Raw genomic sequence first — 12080 nt, 5'->3', positions numbered from 1 at the left:
AAAATCCAGTTACAGAGTACCGCGGGGATTTGCTCCATTGCATTCCATCTGATCTGCCATAGTTAAGGCTGTGTAGACAATCTTGCCCTTAGGCAGAATACATTGGACAGTGGATTATCTCCACCCCTCTCCAGCCAGCCGCGGGAGAGGCAGTGTTCCTCAGGGCTTTGCTTGCTTGTGTCCTTGATGGACAGCATTGGGGAGTTCATCATGAGTCATGCCCTACCCATCCTGCCCCAAGAGCCTTGGCTGCAAAGTCCTGGACCAATCTTGTAAACTCTTCTAGCTAATAGACTGTACGTGTCTCACTCCCGGTTCCGTTCCTGCTTCCGTAGTCCTATCTGCAACTCTGATGTCTTGATCTGCCACCAGTCATGAACTTGTGACTCTTCCCTTTGTTCCTTATTTAACTAGCAAGAGAGAGGAAGAAACAAGGAGAGAAAAAATAAGAAATCCTAATTTTTTCATAGCATAAAGATGCGGGATGGTCATTTAAATAACTGTAAAAACAAATGTTTAACATTTTTCTGTTAAAAGATAGAATATTGCAGTTGGACCAGAACTCAAATATATATTGTTTTCAAGATGCCCTGCACAAAATATATGGCACTTGGAAATATATTTTATGTTGTATTTTATAATTTGCAAAGGAAAACTTAAAGTAAAAAAAAAATTACATGGACCCAAACTTTATTTTGTAAGAGAAATGCAAAAGGACCATATAATTTGATGGCAAAAACTCTTACTTCAAAAAAACAAAAAAACAAACAAAAAACCTCTTACTTCTTTTGCCATGTTACTCCTTTACCCTGTTAGAAAGGATCCAGTCACTGAACTTTGAACATGACGTTGCCATCTAGCAAACACGACAGAATCTGGTTAGAATGAAAAGGAAGAACTTTTATTGAGAGGCAAAGAGATTTGCAAATTGGGAATCAGAGACTTCAGAGAATTCTACTTCAAGGGAACCGTGGAAGAAACAGTTCAGGGTGTTTTTGTTTGTTTTAAGTAAGAAAACACAGGGAACATCAGTAAGAATTCAGTCACTGGTTGACATTGGGTACTGGTTACAGAAATAGGGTGAGGAGGTAGACATCAGTCTCCAATACCCTGAGCCCAGAAGAACTCGATGGTGCCAACACCAACAGCTCTGGAAAGGAGCACGTGAGACCCCTGGACCGAATGGGAGAGAAACATGGAGACCAGAACTCAGAATCACACAAAAAAGACCAGTGGTTTTACTGGTGGGATAGAGCTTATAGCAGCATTTGCCCCAGGACAAAATTCAGAGGGTTAGCAAATCAGGAGGAATGGAAGCAGCAACCACAGGGAGAAGGGCAGTAAGCGCTGGCACAACCACAGGGAGAAGGGCAGTAAGCGCTGGCACAACCACAGGGAGAAGGGCAGTAAGCGCTGGCACAACCACAGGGAGAAGGGCAGTAAGTGCTGACACAACCACAGGGAGAAGGGCAGTAAGCGCTGGCACAACCACAGGGAGAAGGGCAGTAAGCGCTGGCACACTGCATGTGCTCTGTAAGCCTTTACCTACTTCACACTGAGAAGTCAAAGAAAAAGAGGAAGAAAGGATGAGGGCGCATTAGATCGGTAGGAATTACAGATTTCAATTTTTTAAAAAGGTACAAAGTAATCATTAAATTGGATCTATCTGGTTTCAAAATACCTGAAATTAAAATCACCTGGAGGTGCTTGCAAAGTACAGATTCATGCCCCACCACACAGATCCCAAACAGAAACCCGCAAGGAGGAAGTTCAAGAATCTCCATTTTGATATGCATTGCATGGTTTGATATACATGGTGAAGTTTGATAACCACGGATTCCTCCCAAAATCCGATGAGGATTCCTCCTTAAACAAGACACTGTATTTAAAAATAAGCATCTATATATGAATCGCTTTCATTATATAGTGTTAACTTCTTAAAAGTTAATGGGAGGGGGGGGAGCGGGGAGGGAGGGGAAAAATGAGGACCTAATGTCGGGGGTTTAAATGGAGAGAAAATGTTTTGAGAAACGATGTACAAATGCGCTTTACACAATTGATGTGTGTATGGATTGGGATAACAGTTGTATGAGCCCCTAATAAAATGTTAAAAAAAAAAAAAAAGTTAATGGGACATGCACCAACCGTGTGCCCCCCCATCCCTACCCCACCCCACCCCACCCCACCCCACCTAGAACCACAAGGGGCAGAATGGGTAGTAGTGGTGTTGTTGCTTTCAGAAGATTCTGTTTCTAATTCCCAGTCCTTCTGGCACCCAAAGTTTCTCACCCCATCACCTTTTGAAAGATTATTAATTGAGATCTAATACATATATCATATTATTTCATAATTTAGTTACATCAAGTAGAATTGTACAATTGCTTCTACAGTTTCAAGACAATGTTTTTCTACATGGACTCCTTGAAAAAGTCTCCCTTTTACACCCCTCCTGTTCCCACTTCCCCCTGAACCCCTTAGTCTCTTGCTGTCCCTGTAAATTCGTCATCCTGGGTTTCACATGTGTTTATCAGCCAGGTTGGTACAATTAACTACCCCACCTTCCATCCCTCACTTTTAGATGGAGGGAGTTCTCTGGAGGCTTATTTCATATGTAGTTCCACAAAAGTATCTTGGGTTCCCACTGTCACCCACAGCCTTCTGCAAACAAGATTCTCACAATTCAGGTTCTGATACTAATCCCACCTTCAATTTCGGATTATATGATTTACAATCCTTTGGTGACTAATGGTGGTGTGGTTCTTCCTTGTGGACTTAGTTGACATCTCACTTTGATGGCTGCTTGTTTGCAGACAAGCCTTTCAGACCCCATTTGCTATATTTCTAAATACTTCATCACACTTTGCTATAGCACCCATATCCTCTGTGTTGGTGAGTATGGAGCAGGGCCATGATGTAAGAGCTAAGGATTTAGTGCGAGCCCCAAACCCATTTCTGGATCTGTGCTTCCTTCTTTCCCTCTAATTTGTGTTACTTGTCATCCCATTACTTGCAGCAGCCATTATTACTGGTCGAAATGAATCAGACCACTTGTTTTGTCATGTTGGAGCAGAATAGGAAGTTGTAAATCATTGTTAGATGTTTCTCTTCATTACTAAATTCTTGACTCCTTGAATGTAGGAACTGCAACGATTCATCATCTAAATGAGCCTGTCAGAAGCTCGGGTAGCGTAGTGGGCTACACATTGAGGATTTAACCATGACATCAGCGGTTCAAATCCACCAGCTCCTCGGAGGGCGAAAGATGAGGCTGTTTATTCTCGTAAAGATTTGAAGTCTTGGAAACACAAAGAGGCAGAATAAACTTTCCCAGACCAGAGGCATGGGCAGAGGCATGGGCAGGTGACACGAGAAGGCTTAGGTGTGTGGTTGAGCTGGGAGCTTGCTCCTGGGGGTGCTGGTAGGGACAGCGGAGTTAAAAAATCCCCCCAGTCAGTGTAGAGTGGAAGGCCCAAAGAGCAGGAATGGGAACAGGAGACACAGGAGGAAGTGGCTGTGGAGCCAATGAGTGTCAGGAGGTTTCACTAGGTAGACGGCAACGTATCCTCCATCATCTTGCATAGATCCAAGGGTCTGGGAGGTCCAGAGAAAGCTTTGTACGCGGCTGGTTGGTAACCTCCATTGCATGTGAGTTGGCTTGTTTGTAACCAAATTGTAACTGTATTGGTCTGGAGTAGCTATTTGCTGCCCTCTCGTGCTCAATTTTAGGAACTACAGCCTCTCCCCTCCAGACCCATGAACCGGAAGATCGCTTTAACTTTGTTGCTGTTAACTCACCACATCTTTTTGGTGCACAGGACGGTGAACCCTATAGGTGGTGTTGAGGTGGTGTTGGGCATACGATGACGATGAACAAGGGACCTGTCCACAGAGTCCGCGTTGTCACGGGGACAGGGTCATTGAGGAAAACAATCCAAAGGAGGTATTTCCCAAACTAAGATGAATAGAAATTAGCCAAGTGAAAGTAAGAATTACACTGAACGTGCTCCAGATAGACCAGTGTTGCAGGTTTAGAAGCCAGAGGGAGCTTGGACTTTTCATAGACTTTCCATAGACATTCATAGACCGAATGGAAGAATGCAAAACTGTCGAGTGCATGGTTTGGAGCGGTGGTAATGAAAGATGGACCTATTCTGCTATGCTGAGGGGTTCTAGGGAGCCCTGGGAGTGTAGTTCGATCCGCCTGGTCGGCTAGTTCGAAACCATCAGCTGCTCCGTGGGAGCAAGCCTGGGCTTTCTACTCCCCTGAACAGTTACAGTCTCGGAAATCCACAAGGGGGTCCCTATGAGTCAGCCTTGCTTGGTTTGAGTTTTTAAGGAAGTAGGAAGGTGCAGGGGGGGATGCCTTGGCTCGGCTCCACAGTCTCAGAAACACCAGAGAGCCCCTGAGGGTGACTACGAGTTGGAATCGACTCAAGGGCAGTGGGTCTGTAGGTGGGGGTTTGACAGTAGTTTAAAACCTCAGTTGCTGACCTACAGGTCAGAGGTTCACCACCACTAATCATTCTTGGGGAGAAAGATGCGGCAATTTGCTTCTGGAAAGGTTTACAGTTTCTACAACCTTCTAGAAGCAGTTCTACTCTGTCCCATACAGGAGTCAGATTTACTGTCAGTCAGAGTTGATCGATGACAGAGGGTTTGGGGATGTTTGAGGTAGGATCAAGAGAAAGTCGTGACAGCAAGGTGTGTGTGTGTGTGTGTGTGTGTGTGCTGCAGCTCACAATGAGGAGAAGAAAAACTAAAGAAACGGAGCATGATGCACATGTATTTTAATTGGGCAAATGGGACTGCATTCCAAGCCTACGATGGGGGTGGATTGTGAAGAGAAAATGGTGCCTCAACTTTAGACATGCTGAGATATTGTGATTTGGTTTTCCCAATATTTATTCCAATTCAAGATTGTAGACGGCTGAAAGGTACACATCCTAGAGCCCTAGACGGCCCCACAACTAGAGTGTGAGTGGGATTTAGGTTCCAGCAGTCACAGACGCTCGCATGACACTTGGCTTTAAAATGGACTGTTCGGTGAGGAGAGAGGCAGTAGTGAGCGATGGCGTGAATTGTAGCACGGTCAGCACGGTTCTGAAATCGAATCTCCCCAATTTGGAAAATGGTCTCAAGGTGGTGGCAGGAGCAACCGCGTCCGGTGTCAGCTCTGCGTAATACCTGTTCCCTGAGCTTTCCTCACAGTTTTTGTTCTCTGGCTAGACCAAACCCAAACAACCCCTGCCACCAAGTTGATTCCAACGCAGGGGGACTCAATATAGGGTTTCCTAGACTGTGATCTTTTTTAATGGGAGCAGCCAGTCTCATCTTGCTCCCAAGGAGCAGCTGGTGGGTTTGTACCGCTGACCTTGTGGTTTGTAGCCCACCACCTAACCCACCATGCCAACAGGGCCTCTTCATCATTATTACCAGTATTATCATGATCGGTATCGTTCCTTTTTAGTGGTTCCAAGAGAGGAAAGGGAACCCAGGAAAGGGAATTGTCCAAATGGTGCAACTAACATCAAAAGACATTTTATAAACACTTCAGCTCATTCTTTTCTTTTATAAAAAAATACTCAACAGAATATATTTTCTATTCCAACAGATGTGAATTAAGTCATCCTGTACAACTTCAAATGATTGCCAGCCTCATATCTTATGAAGTGCTCTGATAATCACTATAAAGTGAAGTACAATTTGCATGCCTGCTCATCAATGCCTTAGTTTGCTGCAATAGTGTAGGAAAGAAGCATGCAGCTGCTGTTTCCTGAGAGGAAAACCTTAGGGTGTCTTTTTGGTGGTTGTTTTGTTTTTAAAGTATATGCATGTATTTGATTTTTTAGGTTTTTTTTCCCCTTTTCATTTTTTGAAAAGCAGCAGGTTAACTCTGACCATGTAAATGCACCTAAGGGTGCGAGAAAGGGCTAAGCCAATTGATTTCGGAGTCTCATGGAGTGGATCAGCGTGAAAGCTCGCTCACTCACTTCAGTATGCACCTCACAGCAGATGTACAGTACCATACTGAAAAAACTTTACAAGTGCACTTTTAAATAGTGAAAAATAAAGCAACTGCAAAAAGAATGTCCGGCCACGTTATGCGTAGCGCTTTGCCTGCTCGATGGGGAAGCATGTGTCTTGGTTTATACAAAAAGCATCCCGAGGAAGGTTGTCTCGCCTTCAGCTTTTTGAAACTTTATTATAAGCTGGATGCTAAATCAGAAAAGAATTTGTATTTAAAAAAAATGTCCATACTTACCTGGCAGGGGTGATACCATGACCACGAAGGTGGTTTTCCCAGGGCGAGGCTGATCCATTGCACTCCGGATGTGCTGACCCCTGCGATTTCCCCAAATGTGGGAAACTCGACTGCATAATTTGTGGTAGTGGGGGACTGCGTTCGCGCTCTCCCCTGAAAAAAGAAAAAAAAATTCCTTCATACACGGTAAAGACTTATTTTTATTATTTCTCCAAATAGTGGTTTAAGCATCATACAAGGTTAAATTTCTGCAGCATACAGATATTTATATGGATGTACCTTTCTATGTTTCTATGTGTTATATGTATGTATGTACAGAGTTTTTAAAATGAAAAGATCATTTTATTTGGGGCTCTTACAGCTCTTATAATTATCCATATATCCATTGCATCACACATATTTGTACATATGTTGCCATCATTATTATCTAAACATTTACCAATATTGAGCCCTTTGTATCAGCTCCTCTTTTATCCCTCACCCTCCACCCTCATGACCCCTTGATAAATGATAAATGATTATTATTTTCATATCTTACACCAACCACTGTCTCCCTTCCCCCAGGGTTTCTGTTGCTCATCCCCATGGAGGGGGTGGTATTTGTCAATCATTGCTATCGGTTCCCCCTTCCTCCCTTCTCCCCATTTACAGATTTTAAAAAAATTATATCATTTGATTAGGGGCACATACAACTCTTATCACAATCCATACATGCATCAATTGTGTAAAGCACATTTGTACACTCATCGCCCTTTTCATTCTCAAAACATTTGCTCTCCACATAAGCCCCTGGCATCAGCTCCTCATCTTCCCCTCCCTCCCCTCTCCCTCATGAACCCTTGATAATTTATAAATTATTATTTTATCATATCTTACACTGTCCGACGGCTCCCCTCACCCACTCTTCTGTTGTCCGTCCCTCAGGGAGGAGGTTATATGCAGATCTTTGTAATCAGTTCCCCCTTTCCACCCCACCCTCCCTCCACCCTCCTGGTATCGCCACTCTCAGCACTGGTCCTGAAGGGATCATCCACCCTGGATTCCCTGTGTTTCCAGTTCTTATCTGTACCAATGTACATCCTCTGGTCTAGCCAGATTTGTAAGGTAGAATTGGGATCATGATAGACTGGGGTGGGTGGGGGTTGGAGGAAGCATTTAGGAACTAGAGGAATGTTGTATGTTTCATCGTTGCTACACTGCACCCTGACTGACTCCTCCCCGCCATTTATAGATTTTTGTATGATCATTATTTTCTACAAACTTATACATGCTGGGGGAAAAATTGCCGAATCAAATATGTGCTAGAAAAGGCCACATGTAGTTAGGTCTACAGCTATGGCAAGTATTCAGAAAAAAAAAAAGTGACTGGCACTTGGATTCTTTCCAGCGGCAATTCTACCATGGTTTGACCGCACAAGTCAAAGTGTTGCAGAAAATGAAACTGTCAATAACCAGACCCCAGAAGGGAGCACTGTGTGCTCTTCTGGACATGTCTTTATTTGGAAAGAAAGCTGTTCCACAGCTCTAACCTCTAACAGGGGCCACAAATGGGCATTAGCACGCCGAAGTGGCTGGCTTTTTATGGGACCCTGTGCTTTTGCAGTATTAACGACTCCTTCCCCTACCCACAACCAATCAGAAATGGCTCACTGACCTGGCCTTCTAAACCTCCCCAGTGAAACAACATGAACACAACCGGAAGGCATCCTGATTGTTTTCTTTGGGAGATCCCGAAGACACGGGACTCAAGATTTGTCAGTGACATTAGAAAATACTGTGGCGTCCACTGCAAAGGCCGTGAAATGTCTGTAGCCTCCTTATCCCATGTTTTCGTAGGTAGCAGAATAGCCCTCAATGGTCTCCATGCTAATCAGGGAGTTTTGTTATTGGCTAATGCAACCCGTGGTACTTGAGTTAATACTTTTGGGGAGGTTGAGATTCAAATTACATGAAGTGGAAAAGCTAGTCATCTGGCTTAAACAGATAAAACATGACTCAGGCAATCTTCTAAATCTTTTTTATGTGAGCTGATTTGGATAGGAACACCTTGGCCTTGAAGTCCCCTCCTAACAATGGACACTGTGCTCCTTATGATGATAAAAATGAGGACCTAATGTCGGGGGTTTAAATGGAGAGAAAATGTTTTGAGAATCGATGTACAAATGCGCTTTACACAATTGATGTGTGTATGGATTGCGATAACAGTTGTATGAGCCCCTAATAAAATGTTAAATTAAAAAAAAAAAGAGTCGTAAAAGCCCACAATAAAATGATTTAAAAAAAAACCTCAAAAAAAAAAAACTAAACCACCACGTTTTCTGCTACAGTCTATTCTCTCAATAATCATAAATGTGTGTTAGCAACTGCTGATGCATCACCAAAGCATCTCATAAAACCCGGAGAGACAAAGGAAAGCTGAAGCAATATCGGGCCTCCAAGAACACAAGAGTCGTGTAGTGCCCTGTGGCTCTTTGACTGAAATCCAGTCTGAGCATCAAGGAAGGGACCGCAAGTGATGCTCCTACCTGACACTTTAATCACACTGCTCAGTAAACGGAGAACACGACCCTGCCCAGGCATTCAACTGTGTGGATCGCCCCAAACCATGGATAACATAGAAAAGAATGGGAATTCCAGAGCCTTCCTTGTGCTTCCGCAGAACCTGTATGTGGACCAATCATTTGAACGACACACGGGAACGTTGACTTGTTCAAAATCCAGAAAGGTGTGTGTGAGACTTGTATCCTTTCATCATACCTATTCAGTCTGTATGCTGAGCAGGTAACTCAAGAAACTCGATGGGATGAAGGAGATTGCAGCGTGGGGACTGGAGGCAGGCTGGTTAACAACTTGTGATCTGCAGATGACACAACCTTGCTTGTGAAAAGTGAGAGGCACTTGCCGATGAAGAGAAAAGACAGTAGCTTTCAGTATGGATTGCAGCTCCTTGTAAAGAAAACCCAGATCCTTAGAGCCGAACAAACAGACGGTGTCATGATACATGGAGAACAAGAAGAGTTGTCAGGGATTTAATCTTGCTCGGATCCACAAGGAATGCTTCTGGAAGGAGCAGTCAGGGAATCAAATACCACACTGCATCAGGCAAATCTGGTACACAAGGCCTTGTGTTGAAAATCAAGGATGTCACTTTGAGGATTAAGGTGCACCTGACTCAAGCCAGGGTGTTTTCAATCGTGCCATACGCAGGCAGAAGTTGGACATTGAAACAAGGAAGTCTGAAAAGGAATTGCTGCACTTGAATTTTGGTGTGGTCCAAGACAATTGAAAGTACCTGGGACTGCCAGAAGAAACCCAAATCTGTCTTGGAAAATGTCCAGCTCAGAAGCTAGAATGGTAAGAATTCGTCTCAACTTTGGACATGCTGTCAGGAGAGACCAGTCCCTAGAAAGGGACACCATGCTTGTTACAGTATAAAATCAGCAAAAAAAGAGGAAGCTCCTCAAGGATACGGAGGGACCCGGTGGCTCCAACAGACAGCGTCATTCTTGAGGATGGCACAGGACTAGGCAGTGTTTCATTTGTTCCACGCAGTCCCCGTGAGTCAGAATCCACTCGACAGCAGCCAACAACAACACGCGTTGGCATCGACTGAATGGTAGTGGGTTTGATTTGGGGCTTAATCTTTCCCTGAAAAATTTTGGTTTTCAATGTATACCACATGAAAACAGCAGTTTGGGTTTTCTCAAGAGACTCCAATTGTGTTCCTTCTAGATATTCTTAGAGTTTGGGGAACAAATGAGAAGTCTGAAAGGGCGAGATCGAGGGTGTAAGGTGGATAAAGTTCCCCGATGAGATTTTCGTAGCCCTCGTCACTCTAGAAGAATAAGATGACATCAAGGAGAAACCACCTTGGCCCGACTTTCCTGACCTTTTTCCACAGTGCACTGTTCAATTTTATGAAAACCGCTTTCTCACCAGCCCCTGTGATGGTCCGGTACTGATCAAGATCACCCCTGTGAAATCGCACAGTCTCACCTGACCCAGCAGACCCTCCCGGGGAGACACTGTGTAGCTGGACCTGGCTGTCTATCATATTAGTAAATCCAAGACGTGCCCCCTATTATTATGTGTTCCATAAAATCGTTTTTAGTAATGCCAAACTCACTTAAAAAGCCTGATGGAAACAATAGCTCTTTACATTAGCTGTTCTTTGTACAATGATCTTTGTAGGATCCTTTTAAAAATTGTCTTAAGGTCTGATCACGAGACAGTTACCAAGGATTTCCTTTTACTGGGATTGACAACCAGCACTCATGCAAAGAGCAGTGAAGAAATCCAGCATTAGGCAATCTGCCGCCCAAAACCTATTGAAAGTGTTAGAGAGCAAAGATTTCACTTTGAGTCCTAAAGCACACCTGACCCAAGCCATTGGGTACATGCGCATGTGACAGAGGGATACTGAATAGGAAGCGGAGAGAAGAAGGACTGCAGTTGAACTCTGGTGTTGGTGACCAATCTTGAAAGCACCCTGGCGGCTAGAAGAATAACCAAGTCTGTTTTGTAGGAAGTGCAGCCAGAAGGGACCTTCGAAATGAGGGTGTCAAAATTTCGTTTCACGTACTTTGGACGAGCTGTGAGACAAGGACCGCCCCTGGAGAAGGACCGCCGCGCGGGAGAGCAGATGGGTAGCAGAAAAGAGGAAGCCGTTGGACAAGACGGATTGGCACCGTGGCTGCAACAATGGGTTCAAACACAGCAACAACTTTGATGATGCTGCAGGACCAGCAGTGGTTGGTTCTCTTGTGCCCCGGGGTGCTACGAGTGGGAACTGACGTGCCGGCACCTAACAGCAAAAAGGAAACCAAGACAGTGTATGACCTAGAGAACCTGTAGGCAGTCATGATCGAAGAGACACATTTAAACATGTTTTGTTTGAGATAAAACCCATGCGTGTACAAACAGGAAGACTCGGAGCAATGCTTTTTGATTTGCTGGTGTGTGTGTGTGTGTGTGTGTGTGTGTGTGTGTGTGTGTGTGCCCCCATACAAGCATGCGAGGATGTGGGTTTCAAAAAAGTCAATAGAAAAATTCGATTTTATTTTTCCACAAACTTTTGGAAGGATCTTCCTATCCATTACAGTTATTTTATTTTGGTGGCTGTGGTTGAGAAATTACCCAAAAGAAAAGACACCGATTCAACAATTTCTACACGAATCCAGTGACACGGATTACATTCCTCAAACTGTGCAACAATTGTCATCCCGCTCTTCCACGTTGTTCCTTCCATCGTGAACGCACTGCCCCATAAATTTCTTGTTTAATCTTCTGAGCTGCATCATCAATTGACTCAGCTTTTGAATGTTTCTATCTCAGAAATGAGAATCAGTCCAAGTCAAGTTGCCACGTCTTGAGTTTCTGTGCACTAGCCATTCCATCAGCCAGAGAAGGGCGAGACCTTGTCTCTGCCAATGGAGGCGAGGGAACTTCACCCTAATAGGAATGACAGATATGCAAAAGGCAAGAGTCACATACATTTAATGGTAAAAAGAAACAGATTAAGGAACAGAAGGAGCTTAATAGTTAACTCTTGGAAGGCAGAAGGGACCAGGTGAGGCTTCTGGGAGGAAGCAACATATTAAATTTTTGATAGACAGATAGACATTTACTTATAAGAGGTTGGGGGAAAGGATGTTTCAGCCAGAGAATACAGAGAGTGAAATCAGTGCACAGGGGCCTGGACAGGTGTGCATTATACCGCGGCAGAGGGCTCCTGAGAAGGAGAACGTTTTCCGTAACCTAAGTTTTCTGAGGACACATGCATGCCGGCTATTCAGTCCTGCAGTCACACGATCTTTCA

General features: G+C 44.1%; 1 non-coding gene across 1 annotated transcript; it reads left to right on the top strand.

Moving 5' to 3' along the window:
• Nucleotides 1-6254: 6254 nt before the first annotated feature.
• LOC115869710 lies at nt 6255-6418 on the top strand. Its single transcript, XR_004046339.1, has one exon. It is a non-coding gene; the product is annotated as a U1 spliceosomal RNA (small nuclear RNA).
• Nucleotides 6419-12080: the final 5662 nt, after the last annotated feature.

Source organism: Echinops telfairi, unplaced genomic scaffold (genome assembly GCF_000313985.2).
Source record: "Echinops telfairi isolate 266 unplaced genomic scaffold, ASM31398v2 ScPeMD7_40;HRSCAF=151, whole genome shotgun sequence".
NCBI classification, from domain to species: domain Eukaryota; kingdom Metazoa; phylum Chordata; class Mammalia; order Afrosoricida; family Tenrecidae; genus Echinops; species Echinops telfairi.
This window is presented reverse-complemented; position numbering and strand designations above follow the sequence as displayed.